This window comes from Cricetulus griseus, chromosome 7, assembly GCF_003668045.3.
Source record: "Cricetulus griseus strain 17A/GY chromosome 7, alternate assembly CriGri-PICRH-1.0, whole genome shotgun sequence".
Classification (NCBI taxonomy): domain Eukaryota; kingdom Metazoa; phylum Chordata; class Mammalia; order Rodentia; family Cricetidae; genus Cricetulus; species Cricetulus griseus.
Window position 1 is genome coordinate 122,292,064 of NC_048600.1, and position 13,521 is coordinate 122,305,584.

Here is a 13,521-nt window from a genome sequence, read left to right on the forward strand (position 1 = left end):
TGTCCTACTTGTTACCTATTTGTAGCATTCGTTTCTGTTTGTTTCGTTTTGTTATTTTTCTTTGAGACTGGCTGGCCTGGAACTCGATATATAGAGTAGGCTGGCTTTGAACTCATAGAGATCCCCCACATCTTCCTCCCAACAGCTGGGATTAAAAGGCATGTACCACCACCTCTGGTGATCCTGGGGTTTGACCCTAGGCCGTGTTCATACTTAGCACTCTACAGTTGAGTGACAACCCCCAGTCCCCAGTCTCCCACATTCTTATCTTTAAGGTAAGACTTAAATTCCTTCTTCCTCTCTCTTTCGTTTTCTTTTTCTTCTTTTCAAAGGGTGGGGTGGGGGATGGGTGAAGGACAACTGCAGGTAACATTCCTCAGGGATAAGGTCAGACAGGCTGTGGAGGGGGAGAACCTCGGATCCACCCCACCCTGCGGGTGCTGAGTGTCACCCTTGGGCCTCTGTTTACATGGCAAGCACTTTACTGACTGAGCTATTTCCAGCTCTCTTTTTCCATTTGAAATCTAAATTCTTTCTTTGTTGTAACTTACACAGTGTAATTAAAAGCACACTTGACAACCAAACCAGTGGTTTTCCTTGCTTGGCTAAACTCCTTCTATGACTTCCGAAAATGGCTGCTTGTCACTGGCATCAACTGAAGGCTGTTCATGGTTGGTCTAACCCTGGAAAGAAGCGGATGGGTTTCACAGGTTTTGTTTATGAAGTTTAATTCTTCCTTGAATAATTACTCTTAATCATTCCCCATTCTTCCGCATTTTGTTCAGTTTTCCTACCAGGTAAATGCAGTTCTCCTATGGGTCAACATTAGTCATAAACCTAGAGTAGAGATTTGCCTAGGTTAAAAAGTTGAGAATTAGCCGGCATTGGTGGCCCATGCCTTTAATCCCAGCACTTGAGAGGCAGGCTGATCTCTGAGTTCAAGACCAGCCTGGTCTACAGAGTGAGTTCCAGGACAGCCCCCAAAGCTACAGAGAAACCCTGTCTTGGAAAAAAAAAAAAAAAAAGTTGGAAATTATAATTGTCTGGACAAGATAAAAGTCCATTTTAGCCTGCTCTGCCAAGGAGCAAGAATAAGAACTTTTGGAAGAAAAGTTGATGAAAATGGGACAGAACAACTAAAATTTACATAACAAACATTTATTAAACAATCTTAAGTGCAGTTGTAACAAATTAGGTTGTATAGACTTTTGGAGAATTTTTTAGGATTAACTTTAAAAATACAATTTAGGGACTGGTGAGCTGACTGAGCAGGTGAAGGCACCTACCATCAGGCCTGAGGACTTGAGTCTGATTCCTGGGACCTGCATGCTAGAAGGAGAGCACTAGCTCTCCCAAGTTGTCCTCTGCCTTAATGCTTGATGTAGGATGTGCTCACCCAATACAAATGTATCTGCAGCTCAGTGGTAGAGTGTTCACCACCACCACCACCACCCCTCCTCCCCCCCACCCCCCACCCCTCCCCGTAAGGAGAGCCTGGGCTAAAAGTGCAAGGTGCACACTCTACATTAGCCAGGACTTCAAGCAGGTTTTGCTCTCCACATGGTAAATGAACATGAGGTTAAACTTCTGATGAAAATAATTTTCCCAGGCTGGAGAGATGGCTCATTGGTTAAGAACACTGCCTGCTCTTGGAAAGGTCCTGAGTTCAATTCCCAGCAAACACATGGTGGTTCACAACCATCTGTAATGGGATCTGGTGCCCTCTTCTGGCAGTCAGACATACATGCAGGTAGAGCACTGTATACGTGACAAATCTTTAAAAAGAAAAGGAATTTCCCTGTCTGGAGATCTACAAAGATGACACCAGCTAACAATCTAAGCAACAGAGGAGAGGCTACCTTAAATGCCCTCCCCTGATTATGAGATTGATGACTGACTTATATGCCACCCGATAGCCCTCATCCAGTAGCTGGTGGAAGTAGAAGCAGACACCCACAACTAATCACCGAACTGAACTGGAATCCAGATGCAGAGAAGGATGAGTGAAGAGCAAACGGGTCCAGACCAGGCTGGTGAAACCCACAGAAACAACTGACCTGAACATTGGGGAACTCTTGCTCCCCAGACTGATAGCTGGGATACCAGAATGGGACTGATTCAGACCCCAGGAACATGGTTTCAGTGAGGAAACCTCGGAAATCTACAGGACCTCCTTAAGTAGTTCAGTCCTTATCCCTAGCATAGGTGTGGACTTTGGGAGCCCATTCCACATAGAGGAATACTCCCTGAGCCCAGACACACGGGGGTGGGCCTAGGCCCTATCCCAAAGGATATGATAGACTCTGATGACACCCTATGGAAGGCCTCACCATTCAGGGAGAGCAGAAAGGATATGTGATAGGGTTTTAGTTGGGGGGAGGGTGGTAAGGGAGGAGGGGAGGGAGAGGGAACTGGGATTGTCATGTAAAACAATCTTGTTTCTAATTCAAATAAAAAATTCTGAAAAAAAAAAAGAATTTCCCAATATCTAAATACCGCCTTAGAAATAAGTGAGTTTGAAAACGTTTTATGTCACATGTTCTATTCTTTAGCTTCAAGGGATCTCTCTCTCTCTCTCTCTCTCTCTCTCTCTCTCTCTCTCTCTCTCTCTCTCTCTCTCTCTCTCTCACACACACACACACACACACACACACACACACACCAAGCGATAGATGAAACGTTGACATCTCAGTACACGAAACTTAATAGAGAAGGCCAAACAGGAGCAATGGGCAAGAATTTTTGTCCAGCTGGTACTTATTCCGTCATTTTTTTCATTCCTACTGGTTCTGTGGGACCAGGTCTCACTATATAGTTCAGGGTGGCCTTGATCTGGTGTCCTTCCATCTCAGAGCCTCTCCAGGGCTGGCATCACAGGCGAGCCCGGGGCTCGCTTTTCGAAGCAAACATTTCCTTGACAGGGCTATGACTCATCTCAAGCCCCTAGAGGGACGGGGTGGGGGTGGGGACGGGGGACGGGGACGGGGTTGTTGGTTGTTTCCTCTCCGAAGCCCCAGTGATAAAATCCATGCAGGCAGCGGCGGGACTGCTATAGCCGTCAATCGGGCCCTTCCCGGGCAGGAAGCGCGTCGTTGTCCCCAGCTGCGCCCAGGAGCCATCCCTCCAGCGGACAGCTAGCGGCGCGGGCAGGCGACACCTGTGGCCGCCCCTGGGAGGAAAGTGGAATCAGTCGGGAGCTTGGCCTGCAGGGCGTCAGGAACCCAGGTAAACCACCGAGGCTCGACACGACCCACTGCGGGGCGGCTCCGGCCACCCCCGCTCCCACAACCCGGCCTTGGACGGTCTGGATGCCACGGCACCTGAGCCGTAGCTGGAATCAGTTCTACTTCAGAGCTCTTGCAAAACTGTTTTGCCACAAGCTCCAGCATCCGGTTGGGGGGCGGGTGTGTGTGTGGCCCAGTGGGAGTCCTCTGGCATGATTCATGGGTTCACCCCTCCCCTCCCCGCACCGCCAAAAACAAAAACAATAACAACTACAAAATCCAACTAGTGTTAGTCACCTCCTGGATTCTTTTATCTGGAGCAACTGTCCCAGAGAAAACCTACCTAGGAAAGATGTACCCTTAAGACCCAGGCAGGGGTGGAGAGAGGCTGAGCTGGGGACCGTGCCATGCAGGCCCGGGTGCTCCCGCTGAAAGTGGCACAGGCAGACCTCTGCTTCACAGCCCAGGGAGTGCTCACGAGCATTTCCCCCTCCATCCCTCTCTCCTTGCCTTCCTTCCTTCCTTCCTGTTTTTGTTTGATGGGGTCTCACCATGTAGCCTGGACTGGCCTCAAACTCACTATGTCATCCTAAGCTGGCCTCAGACTTATGCCAATCCTCCTGCCTAAGTCTCCCCAGAGCTGGGATCAGTGGCATTCACTACCATTCCTGATTTGATTTTTTTTATTTACTTTAGTCCTCATTGCCAAGGGCCTGGCACTATTTCAATTTGGGAAAGCAGAGTTGTAAAGTTATAAAATGTAGAGATTGTCTATTGTTGGTGACTGTGCTCCGACACCCTTTGAGGGAGGGCGTGAGAAGACACAGCTCCAACAACTCAGGAACTGGGAGTCAGTGAGTAGCAGAGCATGCTATTAAGGAAGTTAGGCCTACCTTTATACCCCCTCTCAAGGTCCCTTTGGCTGACTGGCTGACTCAACTGCCATTGTCCTTTCGTCATTGGTGTCTCGGGTCAGGTGTTTCTTCGGTCAGCAGTCTCTGGGCAGAGAGCAGGCTTGGCTCAGGGAGGAAGTGCCTGGTGTCGTCTGGTCTGGGACCCTGGGCAGGGCGACTGCACCTTGGGTAGGCTGGCCGGCAGTTTCTCCTACAATTGTCGAGTCTTAAACTGTGGGTAGTAACCCCACATGGGCTCCTGTAACCGAGTTTTGGGGTTACAAAATATTGGCAACTGAGAAAGTTTCTAGATCTGGAGAGATGGCCCAGTGTTAGGAACACTGGCTGCTCTTACAGAGGACCTGAGTTCGATTCCCAGCACCCACGTGGTAGCTCACAATCATCTGTAACTCCATTTCCAGGGAATCCGACACCGTGTTCTGTCCTCAGTGGGCACTGCATGCCTGTGTTTACATTTGAGATGCCTAATTCAGTTTCACTAAAACAAAATTCGTATGTGAATTTGGCTTGCGATGTGGGACAGAATTTCTTTTTTGTTTTGTTTTAGAGACAGGGTTTCTCTGTGCAGCCCTGGCTGTCTTGGACTCTTAGCTCTGCCTGTCTCTGACTCCCATGTGCTGGGATTAAAGGCATTCACCACTACTGCCTGACCTAGGACAGAACTTCTAACAGCTTCTCAAATTGACCTAAATATACTTCTACCACTTTCTGCTTTTATTTTTATTATTATTTTTGAGAAGAGGCATTTTCATCACTGAAGATTTAAAACATTAAAAATGCATGAGCTGTGGAAAATGTTGAAGATGCCGTGTGTCTTGCATTATCAGATACTCAGTCATGATTTACATCCCCCCCAGTGTGTGTGTGTGTGTGTGTGTGTGTGTGTGTGTGTGGGTGTGTGTGTGTGTGTGTGTGTCCTGGGGATCGAACCCAGGCCTTTATGCGTGGTAAGGACTCTACCACAGCCCCACCCCCAGTCCAAAAGTTACTTCTTTATGTAAAAAAGAAACAACTACATCCATCTCATTAGTATTCGTTTGCTTTCATCTTTAATTTAAGAATTGTTTTTAAGTGAATCTATGGTTTCTTATCAGTAAATGCTTGCCCTGCATACCTGTTTTGTATACCTACATACAAAAATTTATGTATGGGGGGTCACAAAAATTTTTCAAGCAAAGAGAAGGGGTCACAAGTGGCAACGTTTGAGATGCCCTGATATAGTACCTGTGGGGATAAGCGTGTGACATTTAAACCAGTGGCAAAAATTGGACCAGATTCAGGTTGTTCTAATGTCAAATTCTGTGTTTCAGATGTGACCTTGTGCAAGTAAAATACCCACAGCGAGAAACCAAACCACTGTTTTCCAGATTGTTTCCAAAGGGGCTTATGGGAGTAGGCTTTCTTTCAACTTCTTTGCTAATCCAGAAGGGGCCCTCTGGGGTTGGTAAAGAATCAGAGCACTCAGTCTATGGACATCTGCCTCAGCAGAGAAGAAAGTTGCTATCAACTAAGGCATTTAATAGCAAGGAAACTGTGCTGGTGAGGTGGCTCAGTGGGTGAAGGTGCTTGCAGCCAAGCCTGAGGTTCCAAGTTTGATCCCTGGGTTATCCTCTGGTTACTGTCTATGCAATACAGCACACACACGCGCACACACACACACACACACACACACACACACACACACGTGCGTGCACACTACACGCTACATGTAATTAATAATAATAATGATGATGATGATGATGATGATGATGATGATGATGATGATAGAGCCAGCACACATATGAAGTCAGTGAGTTCTGGACTATAAATATCACTCAGTGAGAGAGTGCACATCTAACATTTGTGAAGACTGGGGTTCATCCCAAACACAAACTGCCATGTTTTATTTCATTTGTTTTTCTGCCTAGGTCTTCCTGTGTGCTAGGAAAGTGTTCTACCACTGAACCACACACCCAGATCAATAATTGTGTGTTACAAAATAGCTAGTGGAAAAGACTTGGAATGTTGTCAACACAAAGACATAAGTAATGTCTGGGATGGTAGATGTGCCAATGACTTCGGTTTGACCTCACTCCCTGTTGTATACATGCACTAAAATGTCACACCGTGCTCCGTGACTGTGTACAGTTTCCTTGTATCAATAACTATTTACTGGGCCCCAAGCCTGGGTGTACACACCTGCAACCCCCCAGGATTTGTTAAGCTATTGCAGAAGAATGGCGAATTTAAGGATAGGTGGGACTATTATGTAGAAAGCTCCGGCCAGCTTGGGCTACATGGCTGTGAGTAAAAGGTGGGAGGAGGCCCACACACAGATAGGAAGGAAGCAGACTAATTTAAAACTAAATGTGCATGGGTAATATATTAACCTCACAGCCTTCCATCTGCATACCAACTTTGTGCTCATTTCTTCCATCTGCTGTCCTTCGCCTCTGCTCCTGGACCAATTAGTGTTTGGTCCTTACAGCCAACACCATATAGTACAGCTAACACTCGTGCTGGGTGCTTCAAGCCCCATCTCCAGGTCTTGGAGCAACAGTGGTTTCTGTGCAGAATGTTTTCAGCTTCACCAGACTTTTGGACTATCATTGTATAGATTCCAGTTGTTTATTACTTTAATTTTATGTGCATTGGTGTTTTGATTTTTTTGCCTGCCTGCATGCCTGTATGAGGGTGTCAGATCCCCTGGAACTGGAACTACAGACGGTTGTAAGCTGCCATATGGGTGCTGGGAATTGAACCCGGGTCCTCTGGAAGAGCAGCCAATGCTCTTAACTGCTGAGCCACCTCTCCAGTCTCTAGATACCAGCTTTAAAAACTCATGTAACAAGGGGTTTGTCAATCAGTGAAAAATAATAAAAACTCATTCATTCACATGTATAGTCTCATAATGATATTTTAATGCCAGTATGTGCTAGGCCTTGCCAAATCCTTCATGATACAGCAGTGAAGAAAAAAAAAAAAAAAAAAACTCCCCTAATTTTCTACACAGAGAGATAGAAAATCAAGGATTAAATTGGTGCTTTTATAGCATAGAGTCAGAGAAGCAAATTCATTTGGGGTTGGGAACTGAGATATATTCTCGTGTACTCCAGGAAGCCTTGGACTTTCCATAGTCAAGGATGACCTTGAACTCCTTGTCTCACATGTTTGTGCCACCATATCTGGTCTTATGCAGTACTGAGGATTGAACTCTGGGCTTCCTGCATGCTAGATGAGCCCTCTACCAATTGAGCTATGTTCACCAGCCCCAAATATTCTTTTGGATAGGACAGCTAGAAAATCCTCCATAGGGATGGCATTTGGAATTAAGCAAATTAAAAGGATATGCTGTATGTACATTGAATGGAAGGGGGTACCAGGCACAGTCAGCCTCAATTTGAACAATAAGAACTAATAAGGGCTGGAGAGATGGCTCAGTGGACGCATGGTAGCTCCAGGACTAGAGAATCTGATGCCCTCTTCTGGCCTCTTCAGGCATTGCATGCCTGTGGTGGTCAGATATACATGCAGGCCAAACACCCATAGATTAATAGAAATAAAGGGGTGAAATCAGCCAGAGGTCAGTATAGTTAGACAAGGGGGAAAGTCATAGCATCATGTGGTTCATCCAGGGTTCATACTTGAAGAGCTGTGGTTGGCTTGTGCCTTAAAAGAATCACCGCGGCTGCTACATGGGAATTTAAGGTGTCAGTGTGTAGCAGGCAAACAAGCTGGAAGATTATTGTTATGATACAGTTAAGATGACATTAGCATGGATCAAAGAGAGAAGCAGAGACTGCAATGCAGTCAGATGCTGGATATTTTTAGAAAGTAGAGCCAGGTATCAGGGCACAAGCCTATAATCCCAGCACTCAAGAGATGGAGGCAGAAGGATCAATTCAAGGTCATCCTTGCTATGTAGTGAGTTTGAGGCTAGCCTGAGCTACATGGGCCCTCTCTCAATAACAACCCCCCCTCCGAAAAAAAAAAAACACGCTAATCAACCAACCAACCAACCAACCAAACAACCAATCAATCAATCAAACAAACAAACAAAAAACCCAGTAGCTCTGGTGGAATTTGCAGATAGTAAAGGTTGGTGTAGTTTAGTAGAAGAGGGGCCAGGGCATGCTGTGATCAATACTAGGCTAAAGTTCAACAGCAAAGACAAGACTAAGGATGGCGTGGTCAGGGGAGAGGAGGAGCATCGTGTTGGAGTCTAAGGAAGAAGGCTGCTAAGGTCCTTAACATGTTTGTCTTCCTGAGTGACTGGAAAGGCAAATAAGTGACACAGATGTGTGACCAAGTTGTGTTCCCTCTCCATGAGCTTAGGTGATGTGTTCTGGATCAGCAGGCTTGCCATCTGTTTCTCCTCCAAGGAACCCTTGAGCACCGAAGTCATTCTAATTTGGTTTTTAATTTTTAGTTTTTGCATGAAAACCCAAACTGCTTGTTTGGGGGCCACTAATTCTGTCTTGTGCTTTTAGAAGCATTATAAAAATGAACACGAGGGGGACCTCGTCTCTGGCCCACCCGTTGGATGTGGTTGACTTGGCTTTAGAGACATGCCTGGAGACAAGGACTGCCTCTCTTTTCTTAGTGTCCTCTATACCTATGGGATCGAGCCAACCTATATTGTGCCCAAATTGTCTTCAGATGAGCTGGTTTTAATGACTTTAAAACTTCAAAACTTCAAATTGCTTACCAGTGAACACCAAAATTCGGGAGCTTTGGAAACGTAAGGATGATGCCAGGCATGGTAGTATAGGTCTGCAACCCTGGCACTTGGGAGGTGAAGGCCGGAGGATCAGCAGTCCAAAGTTGTTCCTGGCTGCATAGCAAGTTTAAGGCCCTCTCTGACTTGTCAGAGAGTAGGGAGGGGGGGATGATGAATCGTATGATTTTGATTTTTAGTTTGTTTTGGACAGAGTATGGTAATTTATGTATAATAAATACCTCTAGGTAGCTTGAGTTTAGTCTATTGAAACTCAGACTTAGGGTGCATCTCCTACTCTGAACCAGATATAAGTGCATGTCCTGAAGCTACATATTGCTGGAGAATAAAGTTGGTAACTGTGTGGGCCAGGAATGAAGCTCAGTTGGGAGAGTACCTGCCTAGTATGCGCTGGCCCTGGGTTTGATCTGTAAACTCCGTAACACGGGGCATGGTAACCATGCCTATCATCCCAACACTTCAGGTGTGGAAGCACGAGGACCAGAAGGTCTTCCTCTGCTACATGTCGGTTGAAGGCTAGCCTGAGCTACATAAGACCTTGCTATAAAAAAAAAAAGATAAATTGGTAAAAGGTTTGGAAACAGTGTATGAAGACATACATTTGCCTCAAGAGGGCATATGACCCGAACAATTACACAGAATTACAGGTCTACATTCATACAGAAAGGACACGAGATTACACACACACACACACACACACACACACACACACACACACCTTGAACTCATGATCTTCTTGACTTTGTCTCCCAAGTTCTGGAATTATAGGTGTATGCACTAAGCCTGGTACCAAATCTTTCTTCCTTTCTAAGATTTATTTTATTTTCAATTACGTGTGTGTGTGTGTGTGTGTGTGTGTGTGTGTGTGTGTACGCGAGCGTGTGCACAGGTGCCTGAGGAGTGCAGAAGGCGGTGTCAGATCCCCCAGAGGTGTAGTTACTGGCAGGTGTGAGCTGCCCCATTTGGGTGCTGGGAATTGAACTTAGGTCATCTGCAAGAGTAGTATTGAGCCATCTCTCCAACCACACCCCCAATTTGTATGCTAATAGATTGTGAGCAAAAAATGTCTTAATATTCCCCAATACAATCAAGTATGATTTGAGCACATGATTATTTTTATAAAATCCCAATTTCTGAAACTGTGATAAAACTGTTATTGAAGGCAGCCATGCCCCTTCATTTACAGTCTGTGACTGCTTTGGACCTACAATGTCAACTGAATAGTTTTGGCATAATCTGTGTAATAAGAAAAGCTTCAAGAATTTACTATCTGGATCTTTATGGTAAAAGCTTGCCAGCCCTTGGCATTGGGCGTCTGGGCTTTTTGCCTAGAGACTTAGCATTCTGAGCTGGCTTCAGTTGCTGGAGTGCCCCTGTAGCATGCTCAAAACCCAGGGTTCAACCCCTGGCCCCACAAAAATCAAGCATGGTGCCTCACAACTGTAATCCCAGCACTTGGGAGATGGAGGTAGAAGGATCTGAAGTTTAAGGTCATTCTGGGCTATATATTAAGTTTGAGGTGAATCTGGGCTACATGAGACCCTGTTTCAATACAAGCAAGGAAGAAAATGAATGCATGAAATGAAACAAGAGATTTGAAAAGTTCTTGGGACTTTCTGGAACTTTCCAATCACGGTGGCAAAATAGCTGAGATATTCCCTCAGTAGCCTGACTTCCTTCTGCTAGGCCCCACCTCCCAATAGGGTCATGACATTTTGGGGTACGTTTAACATCACACTATTTAACATTTTTCTTTTTGTAAGAGGATCGTAGTATGTAGCCCTGGCCAGGCTGATCTTGAGCTTGCAACCACTGTCTTCCAAATGCTGGGATTACAGGCGTGTACCGCTATGCCCACATATCTTTATTACGCTTTTAAAAAATACATTTTGATCTATCCTGTGTGCATGGGTATGAAGGGGCATATGTGCCATGGTTTATGTGTGTGAGTGTCAGAGGACAGCTTGTACAGGTTGGTTCTCTCTTCCATTGTGTGGGTACTGGAGATCAAACTCTGGGTTGTTAAGTTTATCTGAGCCATCTGGCTGGCTCACATTTGCACACACTGCCAAGTGCATCCATCTAACACACACACACACACACACACACACACACACACACACACACACACAAGAAGAAAAGAGAAAAGAAAAAGAAATGAAGTGTTTTTAGGAATGGTGTCATTTATCTTTAATTCTTGCATGCAGGAGGATGAGACAGGAGGATTATCATGAGTTTCAGGCCAGTCTGGATTATGCAGCAAGTATTAAGCCAGGCAGGGCAAAGTTGAGGCTCTGTCTCATTAAAAGAAGTGGCTGAGGAGGGGAAATAATAATAACCATATTATCAGGTTAAATTAGGTTTCATTTTAAAAATTTGAATTGTTTCTTTTCACGTGATTAGGCTATTTAATTTTTATCTGTCCTGTTGTTCTTCTTTTTCCCTTTGGATTACTTTCTAAAGTATTCCAAAATAATTTATAGGGATCAATAGAAAATACATGGTCAAGCTTGTCATTGTGGTGCACGCTTTTAATCCTGGCACTGCAGAGCCAGAGAGAGGCATGTAGATCTCTGTGAGTTTGAGACCAGCCTGCTCTACAAATCTAGAGTTCCAGGACAATCACGATACATACAGAGATCCTGTCTCAAAAAAATAAAATAAAAAACCAGAAATAAAATAAAATAAAAAATGTCAGCTGAACATAGTGTATATGGAGGCTGAGGCAGGGATATGAAGAGTTTATGGCTAGCCTGTGAAACTCTGAGTAAATAAATGAACAGTTTTAGTGTTGGGTATGCAGACAGCATGTGTCAGTGGAGTGAATGCTCAGACATAAATGGGACACCTGTTACCACTCCCCCGCCCCCGCAAGGCTCAGGGACTGTCTTGGAAGAGGAGGTGAAAAGATTCTAAGAGCCAGAGGTCAGGGAGAACTAGAACACAACCAGCGTCTTCTAACCTGAGGGGCTGCTGTGCTTGTGAACTCTAGCAGCTCTCCCTTTACAAGTCAAGCCAGACAACATCCCAGCATAGATGGACGGACGGACGGAGAAGGGCTCATGAGCCCCCAACTGAGCTACTGACAGCTTTTGGGGAGGGGAGTTCCATTTTCTTTAGTGGTGTGAACTCTGATAGGTCCCCCTTGCTTCATACCCATAACCACACAAAGTGGACTCCATGGGGTTATAAACCAAAAAACAAAACCACCCAAGGATACGAAGTAGGGGTGGGAGGGAGGGAGGGAGGGGTGAATTTGGGAGGAGCTAGAAAGAGGAATGAGGGTTGAAATATGCTCAAAAATACACTGTACAGGGGCTGGAGAGATGACTCAGCAGTTAAGAGCACTGGCTCCTCTTCCAAAGGACCCAGGTTCAATTCCCAACACCCTCACAGCAGCTAGTGACTGTCTGTAACTCCGGTTCTGGGGAATCTGACACTTTCACACAGATACACATGCAGGCAAAACATCAATGCACATAAAATAATAAATTAAAAAAATTCTGTATACAATTCCCAAAGAATTAAGGAAAATGATTTTTAAAGTCTCTGGGCATTTTTCTCTGCTTCCTGACTATGGACGGGGGGGGGGGTGTGGGAGTGGGGGGGGAGAGGAAGAGAGAGAGAGGGGGGGTTACTCATGCCTTGGGAATCCTGTGTCCTGGGGCAGCGCAAAGATTTTACAGTTTCTGAAATCAGTCAAAAACACTTCAATACAGAAGAGCATCAGACTCTTTAAATAAAAAGCCATAAATTTATTGTAAATCCAGAAGTACCGGAATGTCACTCCTACAGAACAAATCAACAATCCTGTCTTTTCTTTTCCCTTCCCAACATTTACACCCCTGATCGTTGACATACTGAAATTGGCATACACGTTCTTGTCTCATGCAGTAAACAGAATAAACTTAGAGTAGACCCCTCAGAAATCAGTTATAAATATTAAATTGTATTGAACATTCGTAGTATAAAATAGGTCGTAAAGTGCTGAAGTCACTGGCGTCTGTAAAACTGCCCACAAGCCTAAAGTGTTTCTCGGGGCAGCCTCACAGAGCTTTGCTACATCCACCTTGTTAAGGTGTGTCCGAGTTTTCGGACAGACACTGTCTTCAAGTCACTCACCCTCCCCAAAGTTCTACAGATTGTCCCATTTCTATGGCTAATAAGATGCTGTATAAAAAGGTAGCCGGAGGTGACGAACTACGCCACTTTCATCTTAAGTGCAGAGAAAGATTCAAGCTTGTGTGTACCTGTAACCAAACTAGGCTTGTTCTAAGTTCCCCCTGAGTTGTCTTGAACAGTAAAGATGAAGAAATACTGAGCAGCAAGCACCGGCCACCCAGTCGGGGAGATACAGTCAAACAGGCAAGGAGGCAGCCCCCCTCGTCCTCACACTGCCCCCTTTACAGAGAACTGCTAGAATGCAGAACACTATACACACATGTAGTGGAACTTGCCAACAGCAGTGACCAGGTGCCTGGTACCCATGGCAACATAGGACAATCGAGTTCTATGGAAGATGTAAATTACAACTTGTAACTTGTGATAGTTACAGAAACGCTTCTCCTACTTCAGATGAAACGAAGAAATGCTTCAACAGTTAAAAGATTGAATAACAACAACAACAACAAAAACCACTGGAAATGTTCCAACAATTCAATGAAAT

The 13,521-nt window shown here is 45.2% G+C and overlaps 1 protein-coding gene across 1 annotated transcript in view; it reads left to right on the forward strand.

The window, feature by feature from the left end:
- The first annotated feature begins 3,088 nt into the window (after positions 1-3,088).
- Arsg (arylsulfatase G) overlaps positions 3,089-13,521 on the forward strand; it is a 134,540-nt gene continuing 124,107 nt past the window's right edge. The window contains exon 1 of the mRNA XM_027425812.2: positions 3,089-3,225. The gene's annotated coding sequence lies outside the window, so the exon portion shown is untranslated. The remainder of the gene's footprint in view (positions 3,226-13,521) is intronic.